Source organism: Thermobia domestica, chromosome 2 (genome assembly GCF_964235325.1).
Source record: "Thermobia domestica chromosome 2, izTheDome1.hap1.1, whole genome shotgun sequence".
In the NCBI taxonomy this organism is placed as follows: Eukaryota; Metazoa; Arthropoda; class Insecta; order Zygentoma; family Lepismatidae; genus Thermobia; species Thermobia domestica.
The window spans coordinates 201206913-201219770 of NC_137455.1; positions in this window are offsets into that span (position 1 = coordinate 201206913).

Below are 12858 nucleotides of genomic sequence, written 5' to 3' on the forward strand. Positions count from 1 at the left end.
TTAGTTTTGAGAGTTTTATTTTCAACAAACACAGAACAATAGAAAGATAGCAACAAAATTATACAGGACATTCGGGTCAACTGCGCAATATTAGAACTCTGTCTATAGCTAAGAGGTCTATTAACTTTGTAATTAGCAAATATGACACAGGATAATTAAAATTATGATGTTTTACAAAATAAAGTTTTATTCGTGTTTATTTACTATTCTTTCAAAATACAGAAAACAATGCGGCAGACAATCTGCTTTGGAAAATGCTACAGTGAAAGAAATCTCAAATCAGTCATGATAATTATATCTTAAAACTCAATCATGTGACTTCCTTAATAATAATAACGGAAGAGTATTAATCTGCAGCGATGGGATAATCAGAGATTGGGTTGCCAACGAGACGAGACAATTTAATAACTAAATACAAGATAAGACGAAGCTCTCCCAATAGAAACAGACAGGTTTTCTGATACGAGACATCACTTTCACGATGCCTTTTCGAGAATATTTAGCAGCATTTTCTTTTTTTTTATTATTATTTTTTCGTAGGCAACCCTAATTAAAGAAGTAGCGGTAAGTATAGCCTATATCTAACTAGCTGATTGTGATGTTAGAATAATCCACTTAGGCCCACAAATAAAAGAATGTTCTTCCCACTAGCCTAGTACCCCTAGATTAGGCGCGTGGGTGACAGGTGTCCCCCAGTGATTTTTCTCTCAAACTGGCAACATTGTGTGTTGGTGTCTGGAGTCGCGCCTTTTAGTAGCTGAACGTTAATTGTTAGGGTGACGAGCACCAAACTAGTATAAATTACTCTTGTAGTAACTGTTACTTCTTTAGTCTGGACTACTTTAGTAAATTACTTCCGTAGTAATATACTCTTTTAGTAGTTGTTGGAGACCTCAATTTATATTTACTTCTTTAGTTGTAACTAAAATAGTAACGCCTTTTTACCAAAGAAGTAAGCCATTTCTACACACTGTTGGCACGTGCATTTCGTTATCGGCAGACATTATTGCATCACCTTTTGACAATAATATCGTGTAAGCGTAATTTATGCTAGAAACAGGGGTACAAGTGGACATGAAAGCGAAAGCAAAGAAAATGAAAGGTAAATGTAATCGAGAACAATTCCAAACTCGCGGTGGAGTGGCTGACATGAAGATAGACGATATAAGCCGAATAGTTGTTGGTGTGATCCTACAAGTTTTCGAGGAAATAACTGGAGTTAATGACAATGATACAACTGAAGATAATGTGGTCCTTTCAAGCAACATCGATAATGATAACTACTCTGAAACTCTTGAAGGTGAAATTTTATCTCATAGTCATGAACCTCAGCTTGCATTCTCTGGTGGGAACTTATCAGAAGATGTGCCCATGAAAAAAGGCAGAGAACGTGCGGTTGTAATGAAGATCAGGAAGTTGTTGGAAAAAGTAGACGAGCTTCATTCGTTAAAAATGTGTTTACTAAGAGTGAAATAAAATGCAAAAAATGTTGTGAATTAAAAGATAAAATAGAAATCATGAAAGAAGAGCATAACCTTAAAATGGAAGTTAAGTTCTAGCAAACTTCAAGTTTCGGTTCTTCAGGCCATGTGCTCGAGCAATTTCTATTTTTGTAATGTTTTATATGTATGAAACATATTTCATTTGCTTGATATTTTTTTTCCCAATGTTTAATATATTCTTGTTTTTCACATGACATAATATTTGTGTTTATTATTTCAGTATCAGTACATTTAATTTTTCTAATTATCACATTCTAATATTTATTTGTATTAGCAAAATTAATCAAAACATCTTTATTGTATAACTTTGTGTACTGAAATAAGAAGTAAAATGCATGCAGTTGAAAATGACATCCTTTATTTATTTATTTTTTTTTATTTTTATTTTTATTTTTATTTTATTTTTATTTTTATTTTTATTTTATTTTTATTTTTATTTTTATTTTTATTTTATTTTTTATTTTTATTTTATTTTATTTTTTTATTTTTTTTTTAGGATGAAAGTGTTACATTTCTGCTAATAGCTCAGGAAATAAAGGGTTTTTGTCGGGAAAAATTCGAGACAAGCTGAATTTTTGCCAGTTGTTAGAACCAAACTAGAGGTGTATTTTCCCAAAAGTCCTCACCCCTTCCCCTTGTGCTCTCCCCTCCAGCCTCCCTTTAACATTAAATTTGCAAGGTTTTTGATGATCCTACTATTAATCCGATCTTCAAACTCTTTTTACAGTCTTTTTCCTCTAATCACGATCTAAAAAAAGTTATTCTTAACAATTTTTCCTAGGTCTAATACTTTAAGAGATATTTGTAGAAATATGTAAAATTTTACATTTTTGTGTAGTTTTTTCAGAGTTTTATATTTTAACTTTTGTATATTCGATAATTTGTAGAAATGCTTCAAATAAAAGTTATAGATCGCTTCTTTAGCTTTAAAACGGTGTATATATTAATATACTTAGAGGTATGGGAACGTGTGAAAGGGCACCTTAAGAGAGCGACGTGCGCGCTCACCATTATTTCAAACCGCAGAATTGCCACGCCCTCGCTCGCCTCGTTTTCCTCAAATGCTGTAGCATAAGATGCATGGACCACTACACAATATCCAAAAATGGCCCCCTCTCAGTCTTTTTCTGTCTTTGTAGGTTCCCTGAACCGTGACACTCACGGTCCCTGCCTCAAGCCCCACTCACCATTGTTCTTGATGAATGATGAACGTAAATAAATATTTTCTGATTTTGTGGAATATATTACTTGTATTTTTTCAATTTCGCGTATCCTTTTTGTCAGTTTTGGTTCGGGGAGCTTTTACCTCTAACTCAAATGTATAGGGTTGTTCCATTATTCACCACCTATTGACCTGCTGTGTGCCGGACTGACAACCGGTAGCTGTGAATTAATTGACACTATTATCTATTAAAAATAAACATTACTGTTCACAGGATCCCGGACCTCTCCCCCTACGCTAGCTAATGTTACGATTTTTCTGTTCCTTATACACGTTATGTTCATTATTCACTTCTTGACTTTTGTTTACACATCATCCTATCAATAATTCATATATACAATTCTTGTCTATATTGAAGGCATTTAACACTATTTACAATATATACATGCTATTGTTTATAATCAATTGTGTCTTAACCTTAATCCATGGTTGCTGCGTTGTAACATAAGAGACTATTACAATGTTCGCACATAGCTGAACAATTCATATCCGACACTTACAATAATCCCCGCAATCAGTTTTGCAAGAAAACGACACTAAACACTGCTATACGGCTATAACTTTTACTTGCTATACTGCTATTACTTTTACCATTAAAATAACTACTTCCAAACTAAGGTACTCTTTATTTACGGACACGGGTACATGCACACAAACTTCAAAAGTACTTTACTAATTTTTATCCCCATGCTACTAAATAATATTCTTCACAGTACTTCTAACAAGCCCACTTGCATACTCCAACTTCATTCTTGCTCCCACGAAATCTTTGACTCATGCCAAAGCCAGCCATCCTCATGCTCATCACAGACTATTCACCGTCGTCTAACACTCTTCACAGACTATTTGCTATACCACATTCTCCACAGATTATTCACTATGTAATTCTTCCACATTCTTCACAGATTATTTACTATTACACTCTTCCACATTCTTCACAGATTATTCACTATTACACTATTTTACACTATTACACTCTCCCCCCGGGTGTTTTTTTTTTTTTTTTTTTTTAATACAATGACAATCTATTAGGTGGTCTCCTGATCCTTCCGGATCTTCTTGGTAGCTGCCAATCTTGCTGCTCTGCTGATGTTCTGCCATCTCCTGGATATCTTGTTGGTAGCTGCCTATCTGGGTCTCGTACTGGTGTTCTGCCATCTTCTGGGTGTTGTCTTGGTAGGTGTTGATCTTGCTCTCTGACTGATGTCCTGTCACTTTCTGAATTTATGTTTGGACTTCTAGGCAGTTGTACATCTTCCACTGCTGCGTCTGCGAGCGGGTTCTTTCGGCTAAGAAACCATATATCCTCCTGACATTTTCTTGGTATGTTATCTTCTCGGTCTCCCTTTGCTTGCGGAAAAATTATTTGATGTCGATGGCACTTACGTATTTTTCCTTGTATTCTTACCAAAAACACGACTGGGCTCATCTGCCTGACCAGTTCGGCTTTGATAAACTTAGGAAAACGATCGCGATAGTTCTTCACCCAGACCACTTCATTCTTTTCTTGTTGCTCCACTTCTTTCCTGTCTTTCTTGCCGCGTTCAAACACTCCCTTCTGTACAACATTAAACATTGTGCGTGGTTGGAAATTTAACATCAATTCCGCTGGTGGTTTCCCTGTTGCAAGGTACTCTTTATTTACAGACGCAGGTACATGCACACAAACTTCAAAAGTACTTTACTAATTTTTATCCCCATGCTACTAAATAATATTCTTCACAGTACTTCTAACAAGCCCACTTGCATACTCCAACTTCATTCTAGCTCCCACGAAATCTTTGACTCATGCCAAAGCCAGCCATCCTCATGCTCATCACAGACTATTCACCGTCGTCTAACACTCTTCACAGACTATTTGCTATACCACATTCTCCACAGATTATTCACTATGTAATTCTTCCACATTCTTCACAGATTATTTACTATTACACTCTTCCACATTCTTCACAGATTATTCACTATTACACTATTACAAACACAACAAATCATCTGGTGCAAAAGGCTTTGAAGAGGTAACTGGTTTAAGTACTTTCCTCCCTCTTCCTTTTCGTCTTACGGACTCCAGCTTGCATACCCATTCAGTAACTGACAAATTAGCTCCCAACCATCTCTGTACTTGCAAATAAACCCTTAGTGAATCTGTTGACATGCTTCTGTTGTTGGAGGTAGTTTAGCCAAATTGAAATTCCATCTCAACTTTGAATTTCTTGTGAGCATAGTGAATTTGAAGTATCGGGCTTCATTCAAGTTTGAGTATCTGTTCAGTCCACACAAAACGTTCTCCACTTCTTAGCAATTCTTCTTTGGAAATATTGTTCTCGGTAAACATCAAAGCTTTCTTCTTAGCTTCAGACGAGGATTTCAGCATTTCTACTGCTTTTACCTTTCCTAAACCATAAAAGCAAGACGTAGTGTCACAGCCAGTCACTGCATAGGTAAATAAGAAACTTCTGATTTATTTGTTTTGTTTAACCAACATTTGAATGTTCTAAAGTACTTTGGTTCGATTCTTACCACCTATTTGTTTACAAAAACACATACTATTTGTTTTTCTTTCTCAGGAGTAAAGACCACTAAAAGGACCAATAAATCCGTATCTTGGAACACTGATTTAGTTTTTCTATGGCAACCTCCACTATATGAACATTAGCATCTTCCTCTGCCGTGTATACTGATATACCCCTTTTGTCCAATTCTGATGCAATTGCCTGCAACATTTTTTTTCCCTATTTTCTAGAACGTTTTCATTGGCTGTTAAACATTTTGAGTTATCCTCAAAGTTTAGTTTGTATAAAGTTTTATTTGCAGCTCTTCTGTTTTGGTCCTCGTGTTTAGTGGTCGAATGTTCCGGATATCCATAAAAAAATTATAGTAGTATTTTTCTCCAGAGTTAGATATTACATAGTCACAATAATTTTTAACTATTTCTCCATATGTGGAAACACTCGGTCACCTCACATAATGAACCAGAAACCCTTCATCGACTACAAATGTCGCATCACTTACATCAATATTTTCTTGCAAACCACCTTGGAATATCTTCACCAATGAGGATTCCGTGCCTTTACGGAGTGACACATCATCAAAAAGATATGGCGGTCTAGATGCTAGCTCATATGTTAGGTACTCTTTTAATTTGTTTGGATTGTCAAAACACACAATATTCTGTTGAAAAGTTGTTGAAGATTGATTGTCACTTCCTTTGTCCGAACTTTCACTTCTTTTGGTTTAACTTGAGTTTTCACCATGTTCCTTCTATGAAGCTGTAAATCTCAAAACTTCTTGTCTTTCATTTTTTCCATCGCTGCAACTCCTATTTCATAAGCCTCATCACAGTTGACAGAAACATCAGACACATATCCAGATGATAAAGAAGCAAGTTCTCAGGATATCTCTGTGAACGGATTGTTCTATAAGCCATGTAGTGAACTTATTTAAATCTGCCGGTCTCTTTTCTTTCTTAATCTGCACATGTTGTTCAGTAAATATTATAGCAGTTTCCAAAAACTCTTCAATGGCTTTCTAAAGGGACTCTAAAGCCGACAGTGAATTTCATCGGCGGTTTTTCAGTCACCTTGGAACATCTCTCGCACACGCCTTGCAGGGTTTTGAAACGTGCAGTTTTAAACAGAGCAGACATGACTTCCTTTGTGAGCTCCTAAGCTGCACTTTCTACGTTGAATAGTTTTTGAAATACAAACCTTTGGAATTTATTTTCCCACAGATGCGACGCGTTATATCTCCGAAACTAATGGCATTTCACCAAAGTTAAAGAGATCTATTTTTCTTCTTTTGATATCCCCTACACGGTGGTTGAGAGTTTTAACACTTATTTTGTAACACCCGATATATATATCCTTAGGTTGCTAGATTTTGTAAACGAAAACCAGGATACCAACCTTAGATTATATACAAGGTCAGGTTTCCTACTCATTTGATCGGAGTCAATTAATTACCTGTCTTTTCTCGGTTATTACTCACAATTTTCCAGTTCACTCTATACATAGTTAATACAAATGAAGTCCTACAAGGGATGTATACCTAAAGGGTGTGAAAAGGTAATGTAAGAAGAGCTGCCTGGCGTCCCTTATTCCGAATTCTAATTTGTTGTGTTTAACAGGTTCTAATTATTAAGCCAATTATGACACACCTTCCCATTTATGATTAAAGAGATTTTTTTTTTTTTTATACCTCATCACCTGAGTCAGAAACACTACCCTGAAAGAAATACAAATTTAACATTTAGTATGAAAAAATACATTTACGCTAAATTCAGAACGATAAAAACTAAATCTCTTGAAAGACTTACGCAGGCTCTCCAAAAGTTTGGCAGAAAACAAAATACAGTATCAAAATTAAATAAGAGACATACTTTTATGTGTTTAACTGTCATTTCTTGTGCCAAAGTAAGTTGTTACGTAATTTTAGCCTGAAAATTTTATCAGATAAAGGGGGAAAATAAACTCAAAATTATTTAATGCGTGCACAGCATCTTTAGAAATATTTATCCATACATAGGAAAATAAGACAACTCAGTTCTCAGAAGAAATTGTGCCACAGAAGACGGCAGACAGAGCGAAATAGTTTAATGCAGTTAACATGCAGCGACTGAGAGCAGTATTGTCATTGTTGATTAAAGTTCCCACAATGATGTAGTTCTGTGCTGCCGTTTGAAGCAAAAAATAACTAGTAGTTAAAGCCCGTCACAGGGAAAAATACGTTCTTTTCCATTGAAAGTAATATTCAAGAAATTATTTACATAACATATGCCCCCTCTTAAATATTTTTAAAACCTTTTTTTACCGCCCCTCTGGAAGCTAAACTACTCATAGGACGAAAGAATGGATGTGATTTCAAACTCCCTGTTGTTTGTTTAGTAAACTTCATTGGCTACACAAATCTTCCGAACACCTTCCATTTACCGGTGAGACACTTTCTTGCAGGTTTTTCTTTTTTCAATCTGAAGAAGGAAAACCGGGGCAAACAGGCGTCCCGAAAGCCTTTTTCGGGATTGTTAATTCTTTTATAGAAAACCGGGACATCTTGCAACCCTATATATCCTTGCTGTTTTTAAGATTTTTGTTCGTTTGTTTGTTTGTTCTGTCAAAACTTCACGGAAGTGACTCTGGTCCCTTTTTGCAATACGAATGTACTTGGAAATCTAATCTTAATATTTGACTCGATAAATTAAAACACATTAAATTTTCTGCGTATTACTTTGGATAAATTAAAATAGTCCAGTTTCCATAGTAGCAATGGAATTGCTTAGTGAGGAAACGTAATTTAATTGACAAAGTTCAGTTTAAATATAAGAAAATAACTACTACATTTACTTTTGTGAAATATACTACTTTAACCTATATAGCTCTAACAACTGGTCTGTTTTCAAGATCTCAGACTTGCTAAAAAGACGAAATTAAATAGGCTTTGAACATTGAATAAATAAGAGATTTTAACTTAAAAGTCACATTTAAGTAAAAGGTACCGGTACGTCCAAAATCTATACTTATCAAAAATTCTAAAAACAATAATTAACCATGGGTTTTCCTAATGATCACAAACTGGATCAAAATAACAGAATACCACATCTTACGATGCAAACCATACGAAACACTCCACTATTATGTTGACATAATTCGCAAGGAGCGGCTGTCCGGCACCAGTATTCGTGGTACCGGTGAGCACGCACTTCGCTCTCTTAAGGTGCCCTTTCACACGTTCTCATACCTCTAAGCATATTAATATATACACCGTTTTAAAGCTAAAGAAGCGATCTACAACTTTTATTTGAAGCATTTCTACAAATATCGAATACAAAAAAGTTGAAATATAAAAAACGGAAAAAAGTCACATAAAAATGTAAAATTTTACATATTTCTACGAATATCTCTTTAAGTATTAGACCTAGCAAAAATTGTTAAGAATAACTTTTTTTAGATTGTGGTTCGAGGAAAAAGACTGTAAAAAGAGTTTGAAGATCGGATTAACAATAACGGAGATATGAGCGATAATCGAAAACTTTGCAAATTGGTTGTCAAAGGGGCTGGAGGGGAAAGCACAAGGGAGAGGGGTGGGGACTTTTGGGAAAATGCAATTCTAGTTGGGTCCTAACAACTGGCAAAAATTCAGCTTGTCTCGAATTTTTCCCGACAATCATGAATTTTTTCCTTTCATTTCCTGAGCTTTGCTAAACTACGACAGGCGAGTTTGAGAGAATTTCATTCAGAAAAAGTTCCGAAGTTTCTCACCAGATAGCACAAGTGTACTATATTTGTAAACCAAAAGCTTATTTCTAGTGCTTTCTAACGGCAGAAATAGGAACTACGTGACATGCCATAATTTCTCTCTCTCTTCTCTCTCATAGATGCCAGCATAAGGATAAGATTTTATTTAAGTGAGAAACAGTGACGATGCCAACCTTAATTTCGTTGGGGTAGGAGGGGCAGATAACTTTTAGGGGTCAGCTTTTTTTTTTTTTGTATACCGAAAGTGTTATATTACTTGAACTACCTCACAATACAATATGTCTGGCGGTCAGTCGATGGGCAGACGATGACCACGATGCCACCATGGAGTCGCCCCCTTGCGCCCTTCTAACGTCATCACTGATTACGGTTATCTCATTAAATACTGAATTCTATTTTATAACCAGGGGTACTACAGGCGGATTTCAGGTCGCCCTTGAGAATATTTACGGGGACAAATTTCCATTAAAAATTGTAGAACAATGAAATTGGCACACAATAACTCCTATTACCAACAACCACAAGGTTCAAGAAATATCTCGTCTCGTCTTGATTCTCATCTTGGAAACAAGACGAGAGTTGTAATGTTTCCCGTCTCGTATGGAATTTGAAAATGCACTTTTAATCTCGTGGGTAATACACTATAAGACCAATATTTTAATTTTGATTTTATACTATCAAATCAAAAATAAAATATTGATAATAAAACATCCAAAGGAAATTTACCTAATAGCTTCCATTCCTGATACCTACTTTATGTCATGTTCAACTGAATATTCTAAGGTTTAAAATACAATTACTCTTGATCTGTTTAGAGAATTTTTAAGGTGTAGCTATACAGTGTATATTAACTTTAATGCAAGTAAAAAGAAATTTTGAGTACTAAGTATACTTGATATAATTGTTTGTTAAGGAGAGACAGCAGTTTACCTGCGGCTGGCCCTGTAACATTTTAGATGTTGTATCACTGCCGTGAAAACCGGAAAAGAGATAAGTAACTTATTTACAAAAAAGTGTCAGATTTACCCATAACTGTGTCTGTACATGTTAATAATAACAGTATTTATTATATAAATATCAAGAGAGGGTAAATTTACATTAAAAAGGTTTGTTCTGATGGTGTTGAAAAGCTACGATTTGGGGCCAGAGTAATCAATTAGAACCCCGACTGAAAGAGATTAAAGAGCTCTTAGATATTAATATCAGCACAAATCAGTTAGGCTACACAAAAAGTAATTATGGCGATATGTGGTGTGTGTCTGTGTGTGTGAGAGAGAAAGAATAATTAGTATAAATGTCACTGTTAGGCATATGGGTAATATTGTTAGAAGCAGGGGCGTACGCAGGGGATGGTTCCTTGGGGTCCGGACCCCTTCGAAATCCCGACTTTTTGTAAATGTAGTCTACTTTTAGGGGCAATTTTAGAAATTTTCATATAATTTAGCCTCAAATTGTATCTGGACCCCTCCCGAAACTCTCACCCTCAGCTTTAGACCACTCCCGAAATAAATTCCTGCGTACGTCCCTGGTTAGAAGAGAAACAACAATACATACAATCTGTTATTTACGAGGAAGAATCAGAAACTAAGGCTACAAGATTCGATATTTCTGGAGTTCCGTCTGTTATAGAGAAATGAGGGAGGGTACGGTAAATTTAATACATGGAGTTCACAACTGTACAGAGTTTCAGCCACCCGCAACCTACGGCGCTAGTTCTAGGTAAATACAAAATGGCTACACATTTGGAGAACAGGTCTCGCGAAGAAGTTCGCTCAGTTATTCGATTTATGCAGGCGAAACATGTAACCGAGACTAAAATTCACCGGCAGCTGGTAGAGGTTTACGAAGAGACTGTAATGTCTCGTCAGCATGTTGCAGAATAGTGTCGAAAGTTTGCGGGTGGTAGAGAAAACGTCACCGACGAGGAGTGCAGTCACCGACCAAGCACAGTATCAACAGGTTTGAACACAACTCACGTGGAGGAGCTGAATCAAGACTACAGGAGGATCACGTTACGGCATCTGTTGGAGAATTGGGAATGTCATTCGGAAGGGTTCGTCATATTGTGTACGATATTCTGCTCGCAGTATCAGAAAGTTTTTTCCCGATGGGTTCCACGCAATCTGTCCAACCAACTCAAGGAGTAGCACATGAGGACTTTTGGAACGGTTCTCCACGGAAGGATCTGTTTTCTTCATCGCATTGTCACGAGTGACGAAACATGGATCCACCGTTACACCCTCAGCAGCAAACAGTCATCAAAGGAGTGAAAACACCCCTCCTCTCCGAAGACAAAGAATTTTAAGGTGATGCTATCTGATGAAAGGTGATGGCCACAGTCTTTTGGGACAGCGCCGCTGTCATACTTGTGGAGTTTTTGAAAAGAGGGCCCACAGTGACCGCTGGCCGCTACTGTGAGACCTTGACACGATTGCGAGAAGCAATCAAGAAGAAACAGCCAGGACTTCTCAGCGGGGGCTTTATCTTCCTTCACGACAACGTGCGCTCGCATACAATCCAGAAGACTACCACGCTGTTGAAGCAGTTTCTCTGAGACATCATCGACCATTCTCCCTACAGCCCGGACTTCGCTCCAAGGGACATTCACCTGTTCCCGCACTTAAGCCGCACCTAAAGAGGCTGTAGTCTCGCTTCAAACAAAGAGATAAAACACTTCGTGACAACGTGACTGAACACGCAAGGAAAGGATTTTTACCAGGAGGAAATCTTTAAACTCATTCCACGATGCGATAAGTGTCTCAACTGATATGGAGATTATGTCGAAAAATAACCTAATGTATGTACTGTCTACTGCTTGTATTAGTTGTATGAAATATTACATACACCTTTCACTACAGCCTTTGCAACCTTACTTTCTGATCATCTCTCTTATAACAGTATTTGTTTAAAGGCTGTTGCATACACAGTAAATAAATAAATATTATATTCCAGCAGAATTAAAATTATCAGCTGTTATTGGCAAGGATCAACTTATTTACTGGCGCCATATATCGGGTGTTCTAAAAATGGCGCCCATGGACCACAGGCCAAAATAAAGCGAAAATGTTATATGATGGTTTGCCCTCTGGGGCCTCCTTTAGCTGCTATGGGGAATCAAAATTTCACAATGTGACAACATCGCATATTAACTTGGAACCATTAGCATCACTTTACAAGTACATCAAGCAGTTAAATCGATTGCTACACTTATAAGCGATGCTAGTATGAATCTATATCGATTTTAGCTGCCTTCTGGAAAGAGTCGATGCAACTATTTGATAGGTTAGTAGATCTACTCTATGGTTCTTTATTTGCGGCATTGCTATATAGTGTAATTCGTGTCTCCAAACAAGGACCCGAAAGGTGCATAAGTATATATATTTTTTGCTTTATTATGGCTTGTAGAATAGTAGTAGTAATGGGGAGACCTGAGGACACTTTTTGGCCCCTGGGTCCCTGCCTCAGGACCCATGGTCCCTGGCCCTAGGTCATTGACCTAGGGGTACCTTGGCCCACCCCTTAAATTTTGGAAATTGCCCAATTTAAACATTGGGTATTATAGTACAGGACCCTAATATGTATCATGATAAATTTGGATGGTCCACCTCGTTCCCTTTTAGGGGTACAAAATTGCCAAAAATATAAACGTAAGCAATACGTAGTACCACGTGTTTGGTTTAGACCTAAGTTATCCCCTTGGATGAGGTCCTATTACCTTATATGGTTATATGGGCGTATACAGGGTTCCATTCCCTTTCATAAGATATGGGTATATTGGTGCACCCCGGGAGGGGTACCTTAGCCCACCCTTAAATTTTGAAAATTGCTCAATTTCAACATTTGGTATTATAGTACTGGACCCTAACATGTATTATGATAAATTTGG